Here is a 25,153-nt window from a genome sequence, read left to right as displayed (position 1 = left end):
GGATAGAGCCATTCTGTGAGAAATGTTGAATTTGATGAATATCCAGAAGCATCGACTTACAAGAATTGAAGCAAAGTGAAATAAACAGAGCCCAGAGAACCTATGACTATGACAATGTAAATGAGAGGAACTATAACTACAATTTAAAATGAATGCTACAAAATTACAAAGGACAAGCCTAGTGCACAAGAAAAAATGAAAGAAGACACCTCACTCCCACTCCTTGGCAGAGATGAGGTGGGAGGAAGGTTTCACAGTTGTGGAACATTGTATATAATAGCAGATTTTTTAATGCATTGATTAATGCTTAGCACAGTGCTTGTTACATAGTAGGCATTTAATGAATATTTATTGATTGATTCATTGAATCTGTCCGCTTTGTCATCTTTTTCTTTATTCCTATTATATATATATATATATATATATATATATATATATATATATATATATTTTTTTTTTTTTTTTTTTTTTTTTTTTTTTACAAAGTATGGTTGCCTAGGAAGGGATGGAGGAAAATATAGGGAGAATCTAGACAATGTGAAAACATAAGATAGCAATAAAAATCTACTAAAGACAAAACTGTTGCTGAATGCTTCCTTGAGAGAATATCCAGATATAGGGAGAGGGAGTGGCGATCCTTAGACTTTAGGAAAGCCCCTACTACTCTGCCCTACATAAGTCACTGATCCCTGGGAATTTTGAGGTGAGTAGCAAAGTGAGAGGGACAAGCATGGGAACTGATGTATGGCCTCCATCCAAATGCATCATCCTTTGTGTTTCTTTGTCTCCCAACACCCAGACCCATGTTTATTTCTATTTCCCCACTCTGATCCTGGGTCTGAGCTGGGAGGAGTTTCCCATTCTTGGATGTGTAGTAAGGAACCAGGCATTCTGGTGGAATGTTAATTTTATAAATGTAGATTTCCATGAATATCTTGAATGAAACCTACACAAAATAGAGAAAAGAGTAAAAAATCAGAGAAAAGGTGGGGAGTAAGTGGGATAATCAGGGGAGAGCAGTAGTGAAGAAGAGAATGGTAGAGAGTGCTTGGATTTCTTGCTTCTAAGGATGAACAAAGCTGTGAAGGTGCTTTCACATAGGCAGACACGCCTCTTCCCCTTAGAAAATGGCATTTGCCAATCTGTTTTAGTTAATAAACTCTTCACTGCCCGTCCTTTGGGAAGAATCTGCCCGCAATTCTCTGAGCAATGGAGCATGTATCTTTTGCTTTCTATTCTCCTCCACCAAAAAGCTCTGGCGCTTTTCACTAGGGCTGTGGTAATAACAGCCACCAAGACCTCCCGGCTCCAGAGCCAAAGAGTGAGTCAAAAACCAGGCGAGAGTAAGCCCGCCCTTGCCCCCAATGGCTCCACTGAAAATTACAGCCCAGCAGGTTTTGCTTTGTGTGCTCTTGTTCCCAGTTCACCAGGAAAAGAGAAGAAAGGCTTTGCTCTGTCACACTGAAGTTTCCAAAAGATTGACTTTTTATAAGCCTATAAAAATGTTGCTGCTGGAAGTTAGTGGTATTTAAAGAATGTGAGATGAATGGGAGTTGGGATTCTCTGCGGGATTCTCTTTTTCAGGGGGGTGGGCTTTGGGGGGTACTTGAACGCAAGTCGCTTTAACCTTTACTTTCCATTACACCTGGGGCATATCTCTTAAGTGTAGAAGAGCTTCCAGCACTGGAGGTTTCCATGCAGTCTTTTGACAGACACAATCTTGTTTGATCTTCCCAGTAATGAAGTGAGATGATCTGCTTTGTTTTCTTTTGGTTCAAACCTGTAATTTCTGTGGCACACAGCCTCACTGTTCTGATGCCAGTGGACGGTTCAGAGCTGCCGGGATTGCTGAAAGGTGAAGCCTTACAATACTAATATCATAGATTTGGAGGCCGAAGGGAACGCACTCAGTGACCATTTTATCTGACTTTTTCATTTTAAAGATGAAGAAATGAAAATTCATAATAGATGACGACAGTAAGAATTTGAACCCAAGTCCTCTGATTTGAAATCCAAAGTCAGTTTAGCTTTAGAGAAGTCTTTTTGCATCATACCTTGATCCACTCACTATTCAGAACTTAGTTTTTTCCACTTCCGATCTCTTTTCTTTGGAGAAACTTTACTGGACCCAAGACATACAGGTATATGATTTAAACATTTACTGATAAGAAATCACAATTTCAGGGCTCCCACATTCAGTGACCCACAGTCTAAGAAGCTTTGCACTATAATATGCTGCTTCTCCTGAGGTGATTTTGTTGTTCAGTTGGCTCAGTCATGATATTAATATATATGACCCTGTAGACCATGCTGTCCATGGGGTTTTCTTAGCAAAGACATTGGAGTGGTTCCTTCTTCAGTGGATTAAGAGAGGGGAAATGACTTGTTCAGAATCACACTATCTCAGGTTGGATTTGAACTCAGGTCTTCCTACCTGCAGACACAAATATCTATCTGTTGAATCACCTCTCTGTCCCCATGAGGTGATTAATGTAACTATTTTTTTTTTTTTTTGAGTTCAGTTGTGGCCTCTGATACTTTCTAGTGGTATGGCCCTGAACAAATCACTTTACTTGATGGAAAGAGCCATCTGCATCCAGAGAGAAGACTATGTGGATCACAGCACAGTATTTTCATTTTTTTGGTCTTTTTTTCTTTCTCACTTTTTTCCTGTTTGATCTGATTTTTCTTGCTCAGCATGATAAATGTGAAAATACATTTAGGAAAATTGCACATGTTTTAATCTATATTGGATTTCTTGCTGTTCAGGGGAGAGGAGAGGTAGGGAAGGAGGGAGAAAAATATGGATCACAGGTTTCACAAGGATAAATATTAAAGACTATCTTTGCATGTGTTTTGAAAAAAAGTTATTATTATAAAAAATGAATTCCCTTCAATATAAAAAAAAATCCACAAAACTCCCAAATCACTTAACCCATCATTTGCCTCAATTTTCTTAATGTAAAATGGGGAATAATGATAGCATCTACCTCCCAGAGTTGTGAGGATCAAATGAGATAATATTTGTAAAGCATTTAGCGTAATGCCTTACCCATAATAAGTGCTATGTAAAGATTATCTATAATGATTATTATTACTATTATCACCACCACCATCTTTACTACAAATTATTCTCATTTTATAGAAGAAGAAACAGGCTTATTTTTTCATGGGCATAGGAAAAAGCAAGTGACTTCTATACATACAAAAACAGGATTTGATATCATTCTGGGATTCTGTCATTAATTAGGAAATGAGGCCTTTCGAGAAAAAATGGAAAAAAATCCTTATCAAAGGTTAAAAGAAGAAAAGTGAAAAAGGAGAAAGAGGGGGAGGAGCGTGGACATTTGGAATCTGTGTTCGCATTCATTCATTCATTCATTTAATCACCTCCAAGAATATAATACCAGTGCTGGGTCCTAGCAAAACATAACAAAGATTACACACATCATAATTTCTATCCTTACTGAATTTACAATCCTGTAGTTGGATAAGACACAAGTGTAGGTAAACTACAAATGAACAACTTACTTGATAAATATATTTTATATAGAGAGACCCAAAGCAAAGGGGCTATATAAAAGCCAAGAAGGAAGATTATTGTTAGGTAAGACTGAAATACTAGGATTTGGGGAAAGATATAAAAAAGCTCCCAAGGTCTATGGAAAAGAAAATGTTTATATACTAGTAATAGAGAGATTGGAAAAAATAGAAAAGATTGGAAAAAATAATATGATTTTTTAAGATTTGCTTAAGACTCAAGAGAACTTTTGCAATAAAAAAGTACCTAAAAAGTGAAGTAAGATTATGTCCTATTGCTATAGGTCCAGGAAATTTGGATATGGCCCTGTGGATGGAGTGAGTGCTAGGTAGATGGAGTCAGGAAGACTCATCTTTGTGAATTCTCAAACACTTCAGCTGTGTGACTCTGTGTTTAATCCTGTTTGCTTCAATTTCTCATCAGTAAAATGAGTTTGGGAAGGAAATAGTGAACCATTCTAGAATCTTTTCTGAGAAAAAATTGAGGTCATGGAGAGATGGATATAACTACAATGACTGAAGAGCAATAAACCCCATTGGACTAAATTTCTTGAAGGAAGAGTTGGATTGCAATCAAAACATTCTACTAGTGTCTTAATTGTTTCTTGAAAATTTATTTTAGGTCACTTAATCTGACTGAGCTTCAGTTTCCAGTAAAATGGGGTTAGGAGAGAAGAAGTAATTGAAGTAGATGATTTTTACTAAGGTTCCTTCCAGTTCCAACATCATGCTTATGTGAAATAACCAGACAACATCCTGCAATTGAATTTTTAAAAAATCTCTTTCCTATCTGTCTATAATTAGGATTTTAATTTATCATTCACTAATCCATGTTATTATTTGTTCTGAGCTAAACCTGATCTATATAATATAGTAGTTGAGAAGAGAAAATACCTTGTTGAGTAGTTTTGCAGCTGGTCCTGGCTTTGCTACTGCAATTGTCTGAGCTCAATAGTTCATATCACTGCCTGGCTCCAGTTAGCCTCTCTGTGGGGAAATAGAGATAACTAGGATTTTTAAGTCCTCAAGAAGCTATGTGAGTTATTATTTGGCCATTGAAATGGCATTTTTTTTTTTTTTTAGTAAGTATTGTTTCCAACCTTCCCAGGTCATTAGATTTCTTGAGATCACCAACTCTCTAAGTCTCAATCTATGCTCTATAACAAACCCAAACAGCTCAGCTTCCCTCCATAGTTATTTCTTCCATCTTCAAAGTCCTTACAAATGAGTGAATTCTAAAATATAGATTTGAATCTGTGAAGATAAGGACCTAGAGCAACAGGAAGTCAAATTCAGCCAAACTCCATTCCTTTTTGGAGCCCATTTGGATTTTGTAAAAAGTTAGATGGGGTAAAATCTTCAATGACTTTTCCAGAAAGTCTGCACACTGTCTGCCAAACAAATTAATGAAATAAGTGACATTGTAGGAATGTTTGATGTATCAATATAAAATGAAACATTTATTAAATATCTACTGTATACAGAGCATTGTGGTAGATGATGAGAAAGAAGCAAAGTTTAGAAAAGACAGATTTTCTTTCTTCAAGTAGTTTACAATCCAGTAAAGATAAGATACCAACACAGGTTATTTTAAGTACATTAAGGAGTTAAAAATTAAAATGCCATATGAGATTTTAGAGGGAAATTTATTGCTTTTAGAGAAAGCTCTGGCATTTAAGTTAGATTTTAAGGCTTGTGTAGGAAGCCAACACACAAAGCAAGAAAAAAGGGGGGAATTCCAGGCATACGGAACAGTTTGTGCAAAGCCACAAGGGCTTGAGAATTGTCCAGTTTGGATGGAGTATAGAATTCATGATGGAGAGAAATACAAAATAAGGCTAAAAAGGTAGGGTAGCACTGGATTACTGAGGGCCATTTTATTTGCGCTCCTCTTATCTCATTTTCTTCATCTCAGAATTCCATAACATTATCTTCCTCCTTCTCCTCCTTTCTTTCAGTCTCTGACAAAGAGGCATCCTTTCTTATCAAGGCCAAACCATTTACATTGTGCTTGATTCCATCTCCTCCCTTCTCCGGCAGACATACAATTCTCAACCATCCTTTCTCTGGAATCTTTAATCTTTCTTTATCAACTGGTTTCCTTACTGCCTTTAATCATGGCCACATTGCCCTCATTCTTAAAAAACCTTATACTAAACCCTACTATTCTCTCAACGCTATAACTCTTCCCCTTTTTCAGGCAGCCTCATAGAAAAAGTTATCTTTATTGACTGATTCTACTTCCTATCTCTCCCTCACTTCTCTCTTTGAAATCTGGCTTCTGACCTTATCACTCAACTGGAACTACTCTCTTCAAAGTTACTAATGAACTCTTGCCAAATCTGATGGTCTTTTCATCGTCCTAACCCTTTTGTACCCATTTGGTATATTTGATTTTTGTAACCCCTTGGTCTTGCTGGATACTTTCTCCATTATGGGTTTTCATGACACTACTTTTTCCTGATCTACCTTTCTGCCTCTCTGACCACCACTGTCCAGATTCTTTTGCTGGATTCATTAACTCCTATGGATTTTACAGTTATCTCAATGTGGATGCTTCCCTGAACTTTAGTCCCGTATTACCAATTATCTATTGGACATTTCAGACTGGATGTCCCGGTCACATCCTAAACTCAACAAGTACAAAACTATACTAATTATCTTTCTCCCTAATGCCCCTCCCCTTTTTCAAACTTTCTTATTTCTGTCAAAAATCATCCTAATCTTCCAGGAGCCTAAGCTCCCTCACTTTCTCTTCCCCCACATATTCAGTCCATTATCAAACTTTGCCATTTCTACCTCCAAAACACATCTCTCACATCTGACTTCTCTCTACCCACACAGTTACTACTTTACTTTAGGCTCTTATCATCTGTCATTTAAATTATTTCAAGAGCTTTCTAATTATTGCAAGTGTCTTCCTGCTTCAAATCTCATTCCACTGTCCAACCAACACCTTGTTTCCTTGTTTCCAGAGTAATTTCCCATGAATGAAGATCTGAAGGAATCATTTCCTATTCAACTAGCTCTTGTGATTCCCTCTTGCCTTTAGGATAAAATTTAAATATCTCTTTTTAGTTTTTAAAGCTTTTTAACCTGGCCCCAATCTATTTTTTTCAATCTTGTTGCATATTGCTCAAACACTGTTATCTAGCCAGTTTGGTCTTTTCTCTATTCCTTTCACGTGACACACTGTTTATCATCCTTGTGGTAGACACAGGGCATTCCACATGTCTTACTTGCATTTACTCTTTTTCCTTTAAGAAAGAAGACATTTGAATACCATCTTCTACATGAAGCTTTTTCTGATCTCCTTAGATACAGGTATCCTCCCTCTTAAGCTACCTCTATTTAACTACTTGGTATATATTTGTACTCATAAACTTTAGAGTTACATATGTATTTTTATTTGTACTTTCCTTCCCATTAGAATCTATTTCTCCAGCAGCGATTGTTTTGTTCTTTGGACTTGAATCCTCAACACCTAGAGTGGTGTTTAGAATAAAATATGCACTTAAATATTGGTTGATTGATTGGTTGAAGCTCTTGAATATCAACCCAATGAGATATAACTTTACTCTTTAGTCAACAGAGATTGTTTTTAAGAGAAGAATGACTTGGCAAGATCTAAGTGGAAGGAACATTGATGGGTTACTCTTATGAAAGATAAGTTGAATGGTAGTAAGGTGAAAGAGAAGGGAGAACGACTTATAAATTGGATATTAATGAGAAGTAGCAGAGTATATTGGAAAAAGTAATGGATCTAGAATCAGGGAAAGTGAGGTCTTATTTTGTTACTTATTGGTTTAAATTATTCTATATGAATAATAAAAAGTCTTCTCTGAGGCTCAATTTTATTATCTGTAAAGCAGATACCGAACTTACAGAATTTTTATGAAGAAAATTGCTTTAAAATGCTATGTAACTGTCATTTGTTATCATTAAGATTGTAGTAATAGAAACAGTGAAGATGAAGCAGATTCCAGAGATGTTACAAAGATGAAATTAGGAAGACCTCATAATTGATTGAATATGAGAGATAAGAGAAAGAGAAAAATCAAAAAGAATCCTGAAGTTACCTGAGTAACGGTCATGCAGCTTTTATTTCAGATCACCAGTGATGGGGAACTCATTACCTCCCAAGGAATAGTCTATTTTTTGAAATCTTGTCTAAATTTATCTCTTTATAACTTCTACTCATTGCTATTCTTCCTCCTCTAAGCTAACTACGAAGGTTCTTAAACTTTACTGCATATAGAGTGATGTCAAGGCCCTTAACTCAGATGCTTTCCAATTTTTCAATGTCATTCCTAAAATATAGTGCACCAAACTGAATACAGTGCTATAAATGTGATCTAATGAAGAGAAAGTGGATCCGAGAGGAGGAGGTGATTTTCTCACTATATTCTGCCCTCATCAGACCTCATCTTGAATATCAGTACTGAGTTCTGGGTTCTTCAGTTTAAAAAGGATTTTGATAAGCTGGAGATGTCTAAAGGAAGTTAAACGAAATGTCAGAAAGCCTTGAGATCAGGTAATATGAAGATAGGTTGAAGGAAAAGGCCATGGATAGATTAGATATGACAGCTGCCTTCAAGTTTTTGATGGACTGTCATTTGCAAGAGAGATTAGACTTGGCCCAGAAGACCAAACTAGGAGCAAAGGGTAGAAAGTGAAGTGACCCATCTCCAGAGAGATGGTGGGTTCTCTTCACCTGGAGGATTTCAAACAGGGGCTGTACTATCACTTGTCAGGTGTTTGTAGTAGGAATTCTGTTTATATATATAGCTTGTTAGATGATTGCTGAGGTTGCTCCTAACTCCTAACTCCCAAATTCTGTAAGTGAAAAGGGACTATTATTTTTCTAGTTTGGGGCATCTTGTCTCTTTTAATGAAGATCACATAGTAGGGTTTGTTGTTGTTTTGGTGGCCAACTCATATTGAATTTATGATCTGTTAAAAACCCTTTATCTATTTCAGGCAAACTTTCTAGACATATTTAACTTATCTTGTGCTGATGAAGTTTATTTTTTGACAGCAAATATAATATTTTACAATATTAGGTTTTATTTTATTAGATTTAAGTTTGAAAAATGTTTTATTTGAAGGACTAAAGGGATAGCCAGATGGCAATGTCCCATAGGCAGTCAGAGACACATGTCTGGAGCTCAGAAAAGAGGTCATGACTGGAGATAAAAATTTGGGAGTCTTCTGTGGAGAGATAATAGTTGAAGTCATGTGAGTGAATGAGATTGCCAAGGACCAGAGTGTAAACAGAGGACAGAACCAAGTGAATGCTTTTGGGGAATATCCACCTAAATGCAAGAGAAGTCAGTGAAGGAGAAGCAAAATATCTCTGAAGCCAAGGGAAGAAAGTATATTTAGTTGATCAGAGTAGTAACTGTACCAACAACTGCCTGTTATTAAGAAGAATGAAGTCTGAAAAGGTCCACTTTCATTAGTAATGAAGGAATCAGGGTAGTCTTTAAAAGAATCATTTCTGTAAAGTCATGAGATAAAATACTATGTTTGGAGTGGTTAAAGAGAAAAGATAGTGAAAAAATTGGAAACACTGAGTGAGGGTAGACAGGTTTTTTTGGTTTTTTTTTTAGAAGTTAAGCAGGGAATAGAGAAGGAGGCGAGAGAATAGCAAAATAGCTAGATGGACTGGATTGCACTTTAAAAACTTCAGGAGTGCAGGAGAATTCCTTAAAGAAGGTAAGAATGAGTCACCAGTGAGAGAGTGAAGATACATAAAAAGAAGAAAGAAGAGGATTTAGTAAATTCACCACAGGGATGGGCTTAATCTTCTAGTTAAGTAAGAGCAGAGAGATCACCTGCTCTAAGGGTGAGCATGATATTATGGTTGGTGGTGAGAGAAGAAAAGAAAAGATTTAACACAATTTCTTTGGGGAATGAGATAGAGGTAGAGCAGAAGGATTATTAAGTAATAGTAGCAGCAAGCAGTTCTCAGCTGAGATTGTCTATCATGAATTTGTAGTGGATGTCCAAAGAGAAGCAACTGTTTTAATCCCCTTTGGAACTGATAGTTGGAATACAAACAATCTATTCATTCGTATGATCTCTGAGCTCATAGCATTTTCTTTGACTCTCTTTTAGGACAAGGTATCATATTCTAAATTGTCAGACTTTTTTTGCATACTTTTTTTTTTTTTTTTTTTAACAGACCGACATCTTCATTGGTGGAGGGAACTGCAGGTTAGAAACTTCCTTTACTAATAGAAACTAGTACCTTGTGAACAGTTTAAGACCTTACGTGAGTTGCCTGAGGTTCTGAGAGTTTAGGATTTATCCAGATTTACACAGCCAGTGTATGTCAGCTAAATCTTTCTGAATCCAAGATCGGCTTTCCATCCACGATCCAATGTTGACTCTCTCCTATATGTCTTACTTCCCCTAATACAGTATTATACTAGAACCATTTGCTTCCCAGAGCCATTGTTAAAATTTTAGGATGAATATTTATACTTCAAAAATAGGCAAAATACCTACACATCAGAGCTTGAATTATAGTTTTGTTGGTTAGACTTAGGAAAATGATACAGAAAGAGTCAATAAGACAGCTTGTTTTAAAATGTGTCTTGGTACATTTTTATATCTCAAGAACTGGTTGTTAAACATACTAGCATATCTCTGTCCTATGAGTTGATGAGATATAGATTCTGAGGTAGAAGAGAAGAGCCATTGAATTTAAAACTTTCCTTTCACAGTTGAAGAAATTGAGGCCCAAGGGAGTTAAGGCATTTGTTCAAAATTATACATATTGTGACATTTAAAGTTGGAATTTGAACCCAAGTTTTTAATTCCATTGCTTCACTGAGGCTAGAGATTACATCTTATTCTTCTCTGTACTCCTAGTGCCCAGTATAATACCTTGCATTTATATTAGATATTTAAGAAATAGTTGTCAAACAAATTAATAAAGTGGAGAAATAGTAGGAGCTTTACAAGCCAATTCTTCATTATCTGAGTTTGGACTGCTTTATGTGGAATTAATATTCTAATTCTACACAGGTTAGGCAAGCAGGGATGGGTTTGCTGCAGTGCTGGAGAGAATTATCCACATGTATGAGATCCCAGATACATTTGGATAGTCTATATTCGATGATTCCTACTTTCTACTAGTTCAAAATGGTCTTATGATCCATTAATCCTAATTAGTGAGGCATTGCCATGTAATAAGATAATAATTACTCCTTTATATAGCTGCCAAATTGGTATTCCTAAAGTACAAGTCTGATTATGTATTTCCCTTACTCTAAAAGCTTCTCTGTTGACTCTAGGATAAAATGCAAACTCCTCTGTTTGTTATTTAAAACTCTTCACAATTTGGTTCTAACTCACCATCCCAGACTCATTTCACATAATTACCACCGGACATGGCAGCCCAATTGTCCGACTTGTGATCTTATTATACAAGCTTCATGTACCATCCACCCTCCTTTCATATTATTCCCCATAGAAATATAAAAGGTGAGATTTTTGAGTTGCCTATTTGCATATAAAATGGTGAAGAAACCCAGCTGAAAATATGCAGAGAAAATTCCCTGGCACTAGTCACATGAATAACCTTGGTAAGCGTTTTAAAAATGGAGGTGGCCACATATATACGTGGGGAAGGGAGTGAAGAGGACCCTGAAAAAAGAGGTTTGAGGAGGGGAAACAGGGTACCTGTGAGACAGCATGAGATCCTGCTGGTCAGGAGATATCAAGCTTGAGAGAGTAGACTTTGAGAGTGGATTCTAAGGAAACTTCCTCCTATTTTAGACTAGGTTCTTTTTTAAAATACCTACTAATATTCTAAGGACTTAGACTTCATTGATGGATAATCAATGGATATGACCCACAGAAAGAAGGCCCCATGAGCTTGACAGTGAAACACATCTGGTATAATATGTCATGTCTCACCCATGAACATGCAGTACCAGGGCAGCACAAGAATACCATGGGAGGCCTGAAATAAAGTATACAAGATGTGGGTTGTGTATCTACCCATGTTCCCTAACTGTGAGTTCCTCGTGTGTAAACTCTGCATTTGCTCACTTTCCCCACTGAAGTTGAATATGTTTGTGAGTGTGCTCCAAGTTAATGAGGGGAGGAGGAGGACCTTCTTTTAGAGCTCTTACCATAAGATTCCAGTAAATGTTTTTTGCTTTGAACTAATGGGGGCCAATGATAAATTGTAAAGGTTTAGGAGTTGGGACATATAGAATATATTAAAGCTGGGAGAACTGATGCTCTAGGGAATTCATTGACTCAAATATATAAGAATAAAAGTCATTCCCATAAAAATATGGGAAAAGCAAAAAGATCTTAAAGGAGGGAAAGGGACCTGTGTATGCTAAAATGCTTGTGGCAGCCCTTTTGTAGTGGAAAGAAACTGGAAACTGAGTGGATGGCCATCAATTGGAGATTGGCTGAATAAATTGTGGTATATGAATATTATGGAATATTATTATTCTATAAGAAATGATCAGCAAGATGATTTCAGAAAGTCCTGAAGAGACATGAACTGATGTAAGTGAAATGAGGAGAACCAGGTGATCATCATACACGACAACAACAAAATTATATGATGATCAATTCTGATGGACATGGCTCTCTTCAACAATGAGATGATACAAACAAGCTCCAATTGTTCAGTGATGAAGAGAATCATCTACACTCAGAGACAGGACCATGGGAATTGAGTGTAGACCACAACTTTTTCACTTTTTCTGTTGTTGTTTGCTTGCATTTTGTTTTCCTTCTCAGTTTTTTTTTTTCTTCTTGATCAGATTTTTCTTGTTCAGCAAGATAACTGTGTAACTATGTATACATATATTTACCTGCAATCTAGGGGAAGGGGTGGGGGGAAGAAGGGGAAAATCTGGAACAGAAGGTTTTATAAGAGTCAATGTTGAAAAATACTCATGCATTATGTTTTGTAAATAAAAAGCTTTAATAAATTTTTTAAAAAGATGAAAAAAAAGGATATTAAAGTTTTAAAAAGAAAGTTTTTTAAAAAGTGATTAACAACTCTATGAAAGTTTTTAAAAAGGTGATTAACAACTCTGTGAAACTCTATGTTCCAAATAAGAGAAATGCATATGAAAGCTACTCAGAGGGTCCATTTCCCATCCCTCATATTAGCAAAAGTATCAAAAGAGGAAAATGACAAAGTTGAAATGGCTATGGAGAAATAGGTACAATAAATCTCTGTTGGTAATAGAGTGAAATGATCCAGTTATTCTGGAAAATAATATGGAATGATGCCTAAAAAGTCACTAAATTCGGCATATTCTTTGACCTGCTGATGTCAATATAAGGCACATACCCACAAAGAAATTAAAAAAAAGAAAAAAACCAATTTATTTTTTAAAAATTAGCAGCTTTTCTCATGCTAGCAAAAAAAACTGGGAAAAAAAGGGATTTCTATCTATTTAGGAATGCCTAAAATAATTATAGTATTTGAAAGTAATGGAATATTACTGTACCAAAAGGAATAATGAAATGGATAATTTCAGAGGAAACTGAGAAGATCTTTATGATCTCATGTAGAATGAAGTGAGCAGAATCAGGAGAACAACTTGTATAATGACAATTAAAAGGAAAACAAATATATAAGAAAGGCTTTAGAAGTTATTAAGGCAATGACTAGCCATGATTACGAAGAATGGATAATGAACCATACTACTGATATCCTGTTGAAGAAGGAATGGACTCTAAATATTAAATAAGACAGAGATTACTAGACATGACCAATGAGGCAATTTGCTTCACTTGATCATGTGTATTTGTTAGCCAGTAAGTTAAGTAGACTTTATGAAGCACCTACTATAATGTCAGATACTGTATTAAATACAGGAAATTTTAAAAAAAGCCAAAAAATAATTCCTACTCAAGAAAATAATAGTGTAATTGAGAAGAAAATATGCAAACAATTATATATATATATGTGTATACAAAGATATACATATATATGTATATATGTATTAAGGATAATATCAGAGGGAAGGTACTAAGACTAAGGAAGACTGGGGAAAATCTTGTAGAAGTTCAAGCTTTAGCAGAGACTTGGAGGATATCAGAAAAGCTAGGAGACAGAAATGAGGAGGGAGTCCAGGAATGTTTTTCTAGGTACATAAGATTAAAATTTGCTTAATTAAAATTTATCATATATATGTATATATAATATTATGTTACTAATTAAAATTTGGGATGCCAACCCCCATGAGTAGAGTTTCCTCTTTCAGTTATTTGTATAGATGAAATCACAGATCCAGTACTTATCCCTTTAAAGTGAGAGTTCTTTAATCTTTTCTTCCTGTCATGAACCCCTTTGACAATGTAAAAAAACCTATAAATCCCTTCTCAAAATTAGGTTTTTTAAAATTCATAATTGAAAGAAATGCTGTTTCTATATGTGAAAAATAAAAATGCCTTTCTTCCCCCACCCCAATCCAAATTCATAGTCTCCTTCACATCTATCCATGGATCCCTTGGGGGATGGCGGATTGAAACCTTCCCTGATTAACATTCTTCTCCCATTAATGTCACCATTTAAAAACTCCATAATGATCTTTCCCCTCAGAAATTGCATACTCTTTTGTTTAGAAAGGCTCCATGATATATAGTGAATAGAGTGCTAGAGTCAGAATTAAGAAATCAAATCTTAAATCCATTACTTATTAGCTATGAAACCAGTCTCTTCACCTCTCTTTGCCCATTTCCTTAGCAGTAAAAGGGGAATAACACTTCTGATGCTCATATGAGAGCATGTGTGAAAAGCACTTTTCAAACTTTTAAGTACTACATCAGTGTTAGCTCTTATTATCTGGCACCTCTCTTATGTACTTACCCTGTATTAAGGCATATTACATTTTTATTTGAAGGAGCTATATCCCTCTATTAGACTGTGAGATTCATGGGCAGGGACTGTGTTTTATCTAAACTTGTGGAGTGAGCTTCAAAGCTATTATTATTATTATTATTAACCATTATCTACCTATTGACTTCCCCCCAAGTGATACCAAGAATAAAAACAGGGTCACATCAGCATTTCCTAGAAGACAATTAGTCATGACCTTGGGCTTCTTAAGGAGAACTTTCTTTAAAGGAGAAGTGTTAAGAGCTTTTGAAGGAGAAGGCTTCAGGAAACTGGTGATTCCCTGAATGACATTGTTCAGCAACTGTTGTATTCCCAGCATACAGCTCTTAAATTGTAAATCCATGCAGATTGCACTGGATTAGATTTCCACAAAGCTCAGATTCATGTCTATGTCACTTAATTCTACTTAATAATTCTGATTACAGCCTAAACCATTATTATGAAATTTAGTGGAGGGGAATCTCCTTATCCTTTCTTCAACCTTACTCTGATATTTTAGGACCTTATGGGGTCATCCTAGGAGAATCATCTTTAAGGATTTGAAGGGCTACTGTGTAGGACAAGAGGTACAAAGGACAAGGAACAAGATCCTGGAGAATAAAACTGGGAGTAATGGATGGGATTTAGACTTGAGTGAACAAAAATTTTCTAGTAATTAGAGCAATCCAAAAGTCAAGAGAATACCCTATTTCTTTTTTAAAAACAAAATTTTAGCAGTGGACAGAGCACCAGCCCTGAATTCAGGAGGACCAGGGTTCAAATCTGGTCTCAGACACTTAGCACTTCCTAGCTGTGCGACCCTGGGAAAGTCACTTAACCCCAGCCTCAGGAAAAAAAATAAATAAAAATAAATTTTTATTCCTCTGGGGTTTTTATATCTCCTCTTTTTCCCAAATGTCTACATCTCCCTTTTCCTCCCAGAGAGTCATCCCCTATAGCAAAGGATAAAAAAAAGGGAGAATGTACTTCAGCCAAAATAACCAACGTACAGAAGAACTCTGAATTTTGTAAAGTGTTCCAAAATCATAGCACCATCCTGGCTCTGCAAAGAACTTGATGGGTAGGGAATTAGGAGGGAGGAAGGAAGCTACTTTTTTTTTTCACTTCCCACTTGGCTGCCCTCATTTTGACATCTTTATCATGCCCCATCATGAGAACCTCATTATATCCTATGAGATCAAATCAGGCTTGGAACTCACTACCCATCAATACTCTCTGTTGCTCTGATTGGAGAGAAGGTGGAGAGATAAACCTAGATTTTTCACTTAAGGTGGGGGCCCAGGCCAATCATCTCTTAATTTCCCACCATACTAGCTGTTGTCCTCTGGACTTTTCCTCCTCTTCCTCCTTCCTTTTGTGTGATGGTATTTATTGTATTCCTCCATTAGATTGTAAATTCTCTGTGTCTCTGTGAAAAATTGGTCTTCTTTTTTGTCTATGTAAACCCAGTGCTTAGCACTTAGTAGGTACTTAACAAATATTTAGGTTCTTATTGTCTGACCTTGTATGTGTTTGGGGCCAAGTTGGGTTATGATAATGATAATTTCATAAGGTTTGGTCTCCACTGTGGGGTTGTGGCTGCTCTTTCTACACAAAAGCAGCTGGGTCTGGAGTCAGGGAGAACTGGAGTCCAAATATGGCCTCAGACACTTTTGTAATAGTTCTGTGTGACCCTTCTTCAGCTGATTTTACAGAACAATAAACTGAAGCAAACAGGGTTAAGTGACTTGCCCAGGGTCACATAAGAAATAAGTGTCTGAGGCTGGGCTTGAATTCATGAAGATGATTCTTCCTGAATCTAGACCTGATGCTAAATCCACTGCACCACTTACCTGCCATCACTGTTTCCTAAAGCATAGTAATACGGCATGAATCTCATGCAGCACTTTATTTAGCCATTTTCCAGTTGGTGGAAATCTACTTTATTTTCTTTATTATTACAAAATGGAGAGCAGTGAAATCTTATGTTAAAATTTTCATAATTTAAACTTAGAGATGGGAACTGTGAAGCCCTTTGTCCTATCTGATGAGCAGGTAGGAAATAATAAGGAGAGAAAACTTGAACTCTGCCTATATCCATACTGGTACATCTGTTGTCTAGTAGAGGGGCTGAAGATCATTAGCTGCCATAAAAGATAGAGGCAGGTAGAGTGCTGGACCTGGATTTAGGAAATTATTCAGTCATTTCAATTGTGTCTTTAGGGGTTTTCTCTGCCCTTGACACCGAAGTGCTTTGTTTGCCATTTCTTTCTCCCGCTTATTTTGCAGATGAGAAAACTGAGGCAAAGAAGACTAAATAATTTGCCCAATATTAAGTGTTTGAGGCTGAATTTGTGCTCAGCTCCTCCTGATTCCAGGCTCAACACACTATCTGCTAGTTGTTCCCAGAATCAGGAAAACTTAAATTCAACTTTGGTCTCAGATATTTGCTTTCAGATTACTTAATATCTGTCTGCCTCAATTTCCTCATTTGTAAAAATGGGGGCAATAATATCCTTCCTATCAGGGTTATTGTCGGGATAAAATGAGATAATATTTATAAAACTCTAGAAAATGCTAGCTATTATTATTTTGAGAGGATAGGAGCTTTATAAAACTGGGTGAGTAGAACAAATGTTCATCTCTCCCATATTCCTTGCATTTTTTTCAATAAATCAAGAAATAGTTGTAAAACTCTCATTTTGTTCCAGGAATGGGTCTAATATCCATAGACCCAAAGATAGAAGTTGGGTTACAGCTCTCAAAGACCATGCATTCTATGCTAATTCTATACATTCTACATTATCTAGTGGAATCCCACTCTCTTTAGAGGTCTTCAAGCAGAATTTGGATGACTACTTATTTGGGATATTGTAGAGGAATTCTTTCCAAAAGGAATTGTACTGAGGTTCTTTCTTACTCTGATTCTGTGGTTCCTATGATTCTGTGATTCACTCCTGTGGTTCAGAGTAGGTCACTTGTTTTTTAGCTTGCAAAGGTCCTCCTAAAAAGTAGGGCATGGTATACATCTGACCTGAAATTGTAGCTTGTGTGGATCTCATTAATCGCTGAGTCATATTACATCCCCAGCTGCCATGACTATGACTTCCCCTGAAAAATAACCCCATTATTCTTCTAGAAATATAGAAATGATCTCCTCCTAATGAATGAACTAATTCATCTGTGTAATTGACTGCTGAACATGGATGCATTTTCTCAAATAGATGATGCTTATGAGTCAATGTGCTTAAAGTTTGTAATTTTAAAACTGTATTAATGAGGGTGGAGCCATAAAACAGACTACGTAACATTAGCAGGTGTCCAGTACACCTACACAATTAGTCAGTAGTCAGAGTAATGCCCTTGTGAACCATGCTCTGAAGTGATTTATGTGGTAAGGCAGGCCCAGGAGAGGCAAAGCCAGAGATGGAGGAAAAGGGGGCAGGAAGAAAATAAATTTTAAAATATCATATGAACAAGAGTCATTGACCATAATAGCTACAATCCAAACAGAGGTGATCTCCCTAAATTGAGAAAATTCAGGGTTGAGTGAGGGATATAGACATACATAACAAAAATGGGTTAGAGTTGGGAACAGTCATCTAATCTAAATGAAAGAATCAGTTTGTCCAAATTCCTCCCTGTATTTTATAGAAAAAAGAATTAAAGTAAGGTAGTCCACCCAAGATCATATAATAAATTAATTGCATGACTAGAACCAGAGCTTAGGTTTAACAATGGTAGTTCTAAAGCTGGAAAAGACCTTGGGATCCATTTAGCTTAACTCCATCTTTTTTTCAAGTAAGAGAGTCACAATGCAGGGATTTGTCTAAAGTCCCATAGATGATAAATAACAAAAGTAAGATTTGAACCCAACTCCTCTTTTCACCTTCGAACAAAGAACTTTCCCTCCTAGGTCCTCTATGTTTTCTACCATACAATGCTCCCCTTTACCCTTCTCTGTGTCTCCTCAATTTGATAAGGATTTTATTTTCTCTCCAGGTTCCCACTCTTCTAGAATAAAAATGAATTTTCCATCATTTTTTCTATAGTTACCTGAGGCTTTTCTCTGCCCAAGAGAAGTGAGTATTCATCAACTGCACTGAGCTGAACCCTACAATTGAATCCCTACAGGATTGGAGCTGTGTGTTCTGCTCTCAGCTTTGTTGCTTCCTAACTGGGTAAATTTGAATAAATCATTTAACTTTTTCCCGGTCTCCTCTGGAAAATAAGGCAGTTGGATTATATAAATTTTAAGGTCTTTTCCAGCTTTTGAATTCTATGCTTCTCCAAACAGCATGAAATTTAAAGTCCAAGCTATAACTATTTAAAAGCAGACATCAAAAAGTTACTAACCTCATAATACTTTAGTTATGAAAATTCAAATATAAAGCTCTGTTACCCACAGGGCAGAATAAAATAGGCCAAGAAACAGGGCTCCAAGTTTCCCTCCCTTCTTCCCTCCTTCTCCCCCCTTTTCTTCCTTATCTCCTTCCCTTCTTCCCTCTTTTTTTCTCTCTCTGTCCCTCTTCCTCCTTCCCTTCTTCCCTCTTCCTGTCTCTCTTTTCCCTCCCTCCCTCTCTTTCCCTCCTTTTTTTTTTTCTCTCTCTATTTCTCTCTCTGAAGCATTGTCTCTACAATACACACATGAGGAATACAATATCTGGTCACACAGCAGTACATGCTCAAACCTTATTCAACTGGGTCAGCCATGGAGGGAAAATTTGGTTTCAATTACTTTAGTGCTTGAGTTTCTGGTGGAGAAGTTCTGATGGCTGTCATGCCCCCAGAGACACAGGTGATTGAGAGAGGCTGAAGGTACACTTTCTTCTGGCCTTGCTTTTGAGGTACTGAGCTATCTGGCCAACTTGGCAATTCATTCAGCGACCCAGGTGCCACCTTGTGAGCCAATGAGTTGAGATTGTTAGTGCATTTACCATAGGCAAAGCCCATTCATTTTAATAAGAAGTGTAGGAGTGTAATAGTAGTCAAGGGTTTAACTGGCTAGGATGACTGAGGTGAGAGGTGAGTCATGGGCAAAAATAGCCTTAGGCTTGAGAATGCCTTTGGAAAAAGTCCTGCTTTCCATATGCTCAATTTATTCTTGACTCTCTCAACTTTTTAGCTTGAGCTGTTGATTCCTTGAGTCATTTTCTGAGCTCTGAGGCTGATTTCAAGGTACCACACCAGAACTTTCTGGTGCTTGTATAGTTATGACAATCAAAACCAGATGAGCATCTATTTAGAACTGCTCCTTTAGGCTATAATGCTTAGTGGACTCGAGGGGAGTGAATTTCTTCAAACCCAAGTCAAGAATGTTTGCTTGGCTACAAGAGTCAGCTTTAATGGGTGGCTATGTGACTTGGGCATTTTTCTCTGACTACCCTACTTGGCCCCATGCCCTAATTTCAAAAGCTCAATCAGTCTCTTCAGTCACTTCTCATGCTATTTTCAGGACTCAACCTGCTTTTCCAAGGCTGCGCTGCATAGCCAGGGGAAATTGTTCATTTGGGCAGACCTGGCTGCAGCCCACTTGTCATTCTGAAGACATACTCTGCTGAAGGTTGAAAGGAACAGATGTTACATGTCAAACATTCCCTAGCATACTTTTCAGTAAGGCGGTATTTCAACTACCACCCACGGGTGACTAAGTTGGGGAGGAGGGGCATCCATCTCTGGATTCCCTAACAGGGAATGTGCATCTCTGCTCATTTATACTGAAAACAAAAGGTTTGCTTCTGTGAATGTGGTAATAACGGCAATTCCTTTAATAACGAGTCATTTCTGTTTATTGTTGTAAAGAAAGGCATCTAGAAGGCAGAGAATAGTACCTCACTCTATGCAGAAACATGACTTTTAATAAGAATGAGTGAGGCATTTATAGGAACAAATAGGCTTAAGCTGAGCACAACCTTTACTCACCAGACAAGAGGGAAGAAAAGCTCTGGAATAACTCGATTATCTCTGCTCTACTAGGAAAAAAATTTACCCAAGCAAAGAAAGGTTATCCAGTTTTAAAAAATCCAAGCTTTCAAAGCAAATAGGATTAGTTTTCTTTCCTGCTCTTCCTAAATTTTAATTGTGTGCAAGAGTATGTTTGTGGGTGCATATGAGTGAGCATGTATGGAATGAGGGCAGGCAAGCATTTAAATCATAGCTGCTTTGTGAAATTTCCATTTTATGAAGCATTGAGAATATCACTCTAGAAACAGGTTTCCCAGATTCTACACAGTCTTAGGTACTCCGAATAGGAGACATATCCCCATTATATACCATAGGGTTTTTTGTTCATTTATTTTAGAAGAAATGAGTTGTTGGGTGGGGAGTGGATTAGGAAATGCCTTATGGGGAAGGTGATGCTTAAGCTGCCTTGACACAGAGTCTGATTTAAGTGGACATGGGCATAATGATGGATTTGCTTTTCCCTTCCTACATTTCCCTAATTTTTGCAGCTGGAGTCATCCAACTGTCATGGGTATGTCTAGCCTGGTCCCAGAAAATATGTCATCAGGAAGAAAAATAATAAAGAGACCTAGACCAATAATATCTAATAATAGGTCTTATTGTCTCCAGTAAGAAGACCAATTGTGAATACAAAAAAAAATTAGTTTATTAGCATTTACTACGCAGAATGCATTGTGTTAAAAGCATCAGAGAATATATCACAAAATCAAAATAGTCCCTGCCCTCAAGGAGCTTATCAGGAGACAACAATTTTGGGACATAATATAATGGAAGGGAATTATAATCTATGAAGTTACAAAGATAGAAATCACCAAGTAGAACAATCAGAAAGAACATGGAAATACCCTTTCCAGAGGCAATGGTAGTAGTGATTTGATTAAGAGGTAGAAAAGGAGGTAGGGGGAAGGTATGTGTTATGGCCAAGGTGAAGATGAAGATACATGGTCCTAGGGAGTACCAAGCTAGTGGTCTATCTCTTCTCAAACAAGGTCTTTGGCGATAGTTTGGCAGTGAACACAGTGATGGGAACAGTAAGGCTACTGAGTCTTCAATTATCTTTACAGCTGATCTTACAAGGAGTCTGTTCCTAGGTTTCAAGTTCCTGAGATCTTAGTGAGCCCTTGGCTCATTACATTGTAATGAAACTGCTTCCAGATACTCTAGTTCAATAAGTCCTCTTTATGCTTGTCATGCCTGAATCCTCACCTTGGTTCCCTATTCTGATTCCTGTGGGATACACCACTTGCCTTGGTCCTTCTAGGGACTTTGGACCTTTATCTCTTTGTCTCTTACTCATGTTGCTGGACCTGACAGATGGCTGCCTGCCCAGGTTTTTGCTGATTACTACTAATCTGGGTCTGAATTCCACTCATGTACAGGAACAACATACCTGTGTGGGTTGCCACTTGTATGGAATTCCCCAAATTGACTGTCTCTTGGAAGTCTTTTGCTCAGATGTCTAGAACATGGTTTGGTCTGGCCTCTAGGTTTTGGATATCTTTATCTCCAATGACACTGACTTAGCCATGGAAATGAACACAAAATAAATAAATGTGGTAATATATTCATGGAAAAAATGAATATTGTATACATATAGCATTAAGTATATCATGTCAATTAAAAATAAAAAACCTAATCCAAGATAATATAATACAACAGAAATCAATATAATACACTACCACATGATATAACCTAACCTAATACAATTTAATACCGGGATAGAAACAAGGGAGCTTTCAACTTAACTCAATATATGATAATGCAATGTTGCATGTAGTGAGATTTTTTATCGAAAGGAAAGCGAGGAGACGCAACATTGCTGCATCATATTTGTAGTACGGGGCAGCTAGATGCCAACGTAGACAGAATGCCAGGCCTGAAGTCAGAAAGACTTGTCTTCTTGAGTTCAATGCTGGTCTCAGGCATTTAAGGATGTGACCCTGAACAAGTCACTTATGCCCATTTGCATCAGATTCCTCACTTACAAAATGGACTGGAGAAGAAAATGGTAAATCCCTCTAGTGTCTTTGCCAAGAAAATTTCCAATGGGATCACAAAGATTCTGACACAACTAAAAAATAATAGAACAATAGTTGATCATATTGCTTTGACTTATATAATAAATTGCTTTGTATTGTGGACATCATGTGCCACAGTGTACTAGAGTAGATTTGCCCAACTTTAGAAAACCCAACGTGATGCACAAATGGAGGGAGTGTATGAGTGTGTAGACTATGTTTGTATATGGGACAGATGCCTTCAAATTTTTGAAGGGCTGTCCTATGGAAGAGAGATTATAATCACTCTGTGTTTGTCTGGAGGGCAGAATTAGGGCCAATGGGTGGGAGTTAGAGGAAAGCAGATTTTAGCTCAATATTGGATAATATTTCTAACAGTTAGAGCTGTCTGAAAATGAAATGGTTTGCCTTGGGAGGTCGAGAGTTTCCTGTCACTGTGGGTTTTTAAGCAGAGACCAGATGACCATTTGTTGTGGATATTATGGAGGGAGTTTCACTTCAAATAGAAGTGGAACTATAGAGTCACTGATAAGCTTTTTAGCTTTCAGAGTCTGATTTTATGGAAAATCATAATTTGCCAAAATGATAAATTTGGAGTGGGAGTATTTGTATTACAAAAGGTTCTTAACTTTACAGAAGGTTTCACCTTGGGGTTCTTCTTATTATGAGTTCCCCTAGTGAATTTTAGTGTTTGTTTACAGATCATTAACTACTTGAAGCTTAGGGGCAGAGAAGCTTAAAGTGGTAGGAACTAGACTCCAATTAAAAATCAATCAGAGATGAAGATAAAACATCTTGAACCTGAGTAAGGCAAAAGGGAAAAATGGATTTCTTTTGACCTTACAGAACGCTCCAATTTCATCGAAGGAAGTATGCCCACAATTGGATGACTCTTGATGGTTTTCCTAGTAGATGGAGAAATGTATTTGTATTTGACCACCTCATAATTCCATGCTCCTTGAATTTTTACTAGCCTAAGGTCATGTAGCCTCACCATGGTTTGTGGAGTCAGAATTTGGAATGGAAAAGGCTGGGGAGAAAGAGAAAGAGAAAAGGAGGTGGTGCAGGAATAAAAATGAGAAAAGATCACTAGTTCTTTTTGTCTAAGAGATGCTGGAACTGAGCAGATTGCCTTGGGCTAACACATTCAGCAGGCGTGCAAGCTGCCTGTAGTAATGAGCTCAATAAAGTGATTTTACAAATATTGATCTTTGTGTCTGTGCAAGTTTGTGTTTCATCTTGGTGGCTGCCTTACCACAACTCCTCCTCATGGTTAATGCTTATATTCATGGGCACACTGACAATTCAGACACCCACCAGAGGCCTCATCATTATAGGATTCTTTTATGACTACATAATTTCGTATAACATGGTTTGGTTTTGGATTTTGCCTAGTGGAGTTTAGTTACATTTTTCTGCAGTACAGACATCAGAAAGTTAGTTGACAGTTTGGTATAAAACTCAGGAGTTTATAGTGTGCTTTATGGATATAATTTTCTTTTTCTCATTATCTCAAGGAAGTATTGGGATATATGGGATGTTCAAGGATGACTGGTATGAGAGCTTGCCAACCCTTTTGAAAGCCGTGGTGACCACTTTTCAACTCTCACCTGTGGCTCCAAGAATCTGAAGCACGCTCAGTGGCCACACTTTGGGAAACCATCTCCACAGACTGGTTAAACAAGGTCTCCACCTTGTAACCAACAGGCTTCAGACCTATTGGTGAGTAAGGGCCGGAGGGAGGGGGATATCTATCTCAAGTATGTGAAGAAATTCCCTGGCAAAATGAGTGGGTGAAAACAATTTGTTCCAATGCCATGAAGGCAGCTGAAACATGTGCTGTGGAGTTTTTAGAGTCAAAGACACCAAAATCATCCACTGCATCCGGGACTATTTAGAGACGTTTTAACTTTTGTTTTGCCACTGGACTTTGACGATTCTGGAAGAGAGAGTGGATGCACAATTTTGCACCATTCTGCATCTCTTAAATACAATTCCTAGGCAAGTTAAGACATCATCTGTGATGTCACTGGTCTTCTTCAAAAAATGAAGGATGCACAACAACAATTAAAGGTAGTATCCTCCATTGTTCAGATGAGGAAACGGAGTCTTAGAAAGAGGAAGTTGTCTATCTAAAGGCATACATTTAACAAATGGCAGAGCAGGGATTCAGCATCACTCTTCTAGACCCCCTTTTTTCACATTTGCCTCCTAATAAGTTTTCCCTGTTTTTACTATCTCCTCTGATTCATCTTTTACATCACAGGTAGTAAAATCTTTGTTATGTGTAGCTCTGGTCATGTCATGTCTATGCTCAGACTTTCATCCCTTGTTAGCTACAAATAGAGTTTATACACCTTTGCCTGAAATTCAAGGCTCTCCAAAACTCATCTTGCCAACTTTATCTGTTATTCCTCCCCTCTAATCTATGCTGGGACCGCCTGGATAACTCTCAGACCCTTAGAATTATTCTGCTTATGTCTCTGTGCCTAAAATTCCCTTCCCTTCTTTGACTACAGAATTTCTCTAAGATTTTTAAACTCTAAGTAAAAAGTGGGCTCCTCAATGAAGCCTTCTTTGGTCTGTCCTTATTTCCCACTCACAAGTTGATAATGATAATCCCCTTTGTTATCTCAAAAAACCATTACAAAGTCTTTAATACTCTTCCTATTAAGTGACCTCACTGAACCTGCCCAAACTGGGTCCACATGGCTAGGATTTAAGTCTTTGGATTTTCACCCAGCAAGGATCAATTTTTCTC

This window comes from Sminthopsis crassicaudata, chromosome 1 (assembly GCF_048593235.1).
Source record: "Sminthopsis crassicaudata isolate SCR6 chromosome 1, ASM4859323v1, whole genome shotgun sequence".
In the NCBI taxonomy this organism is placed as follows: Eukaryota; Metazoa; Chordata; class Mammalia; order Dasyuromorphia; family Dasyuridae; genus Sminthopsis; species Sminthopsis crassicaudata.
The sequence above is the reverse complement of the archived record's forward strand: the minus strand, read 5'-3'. Positions refer to the sequence as shown.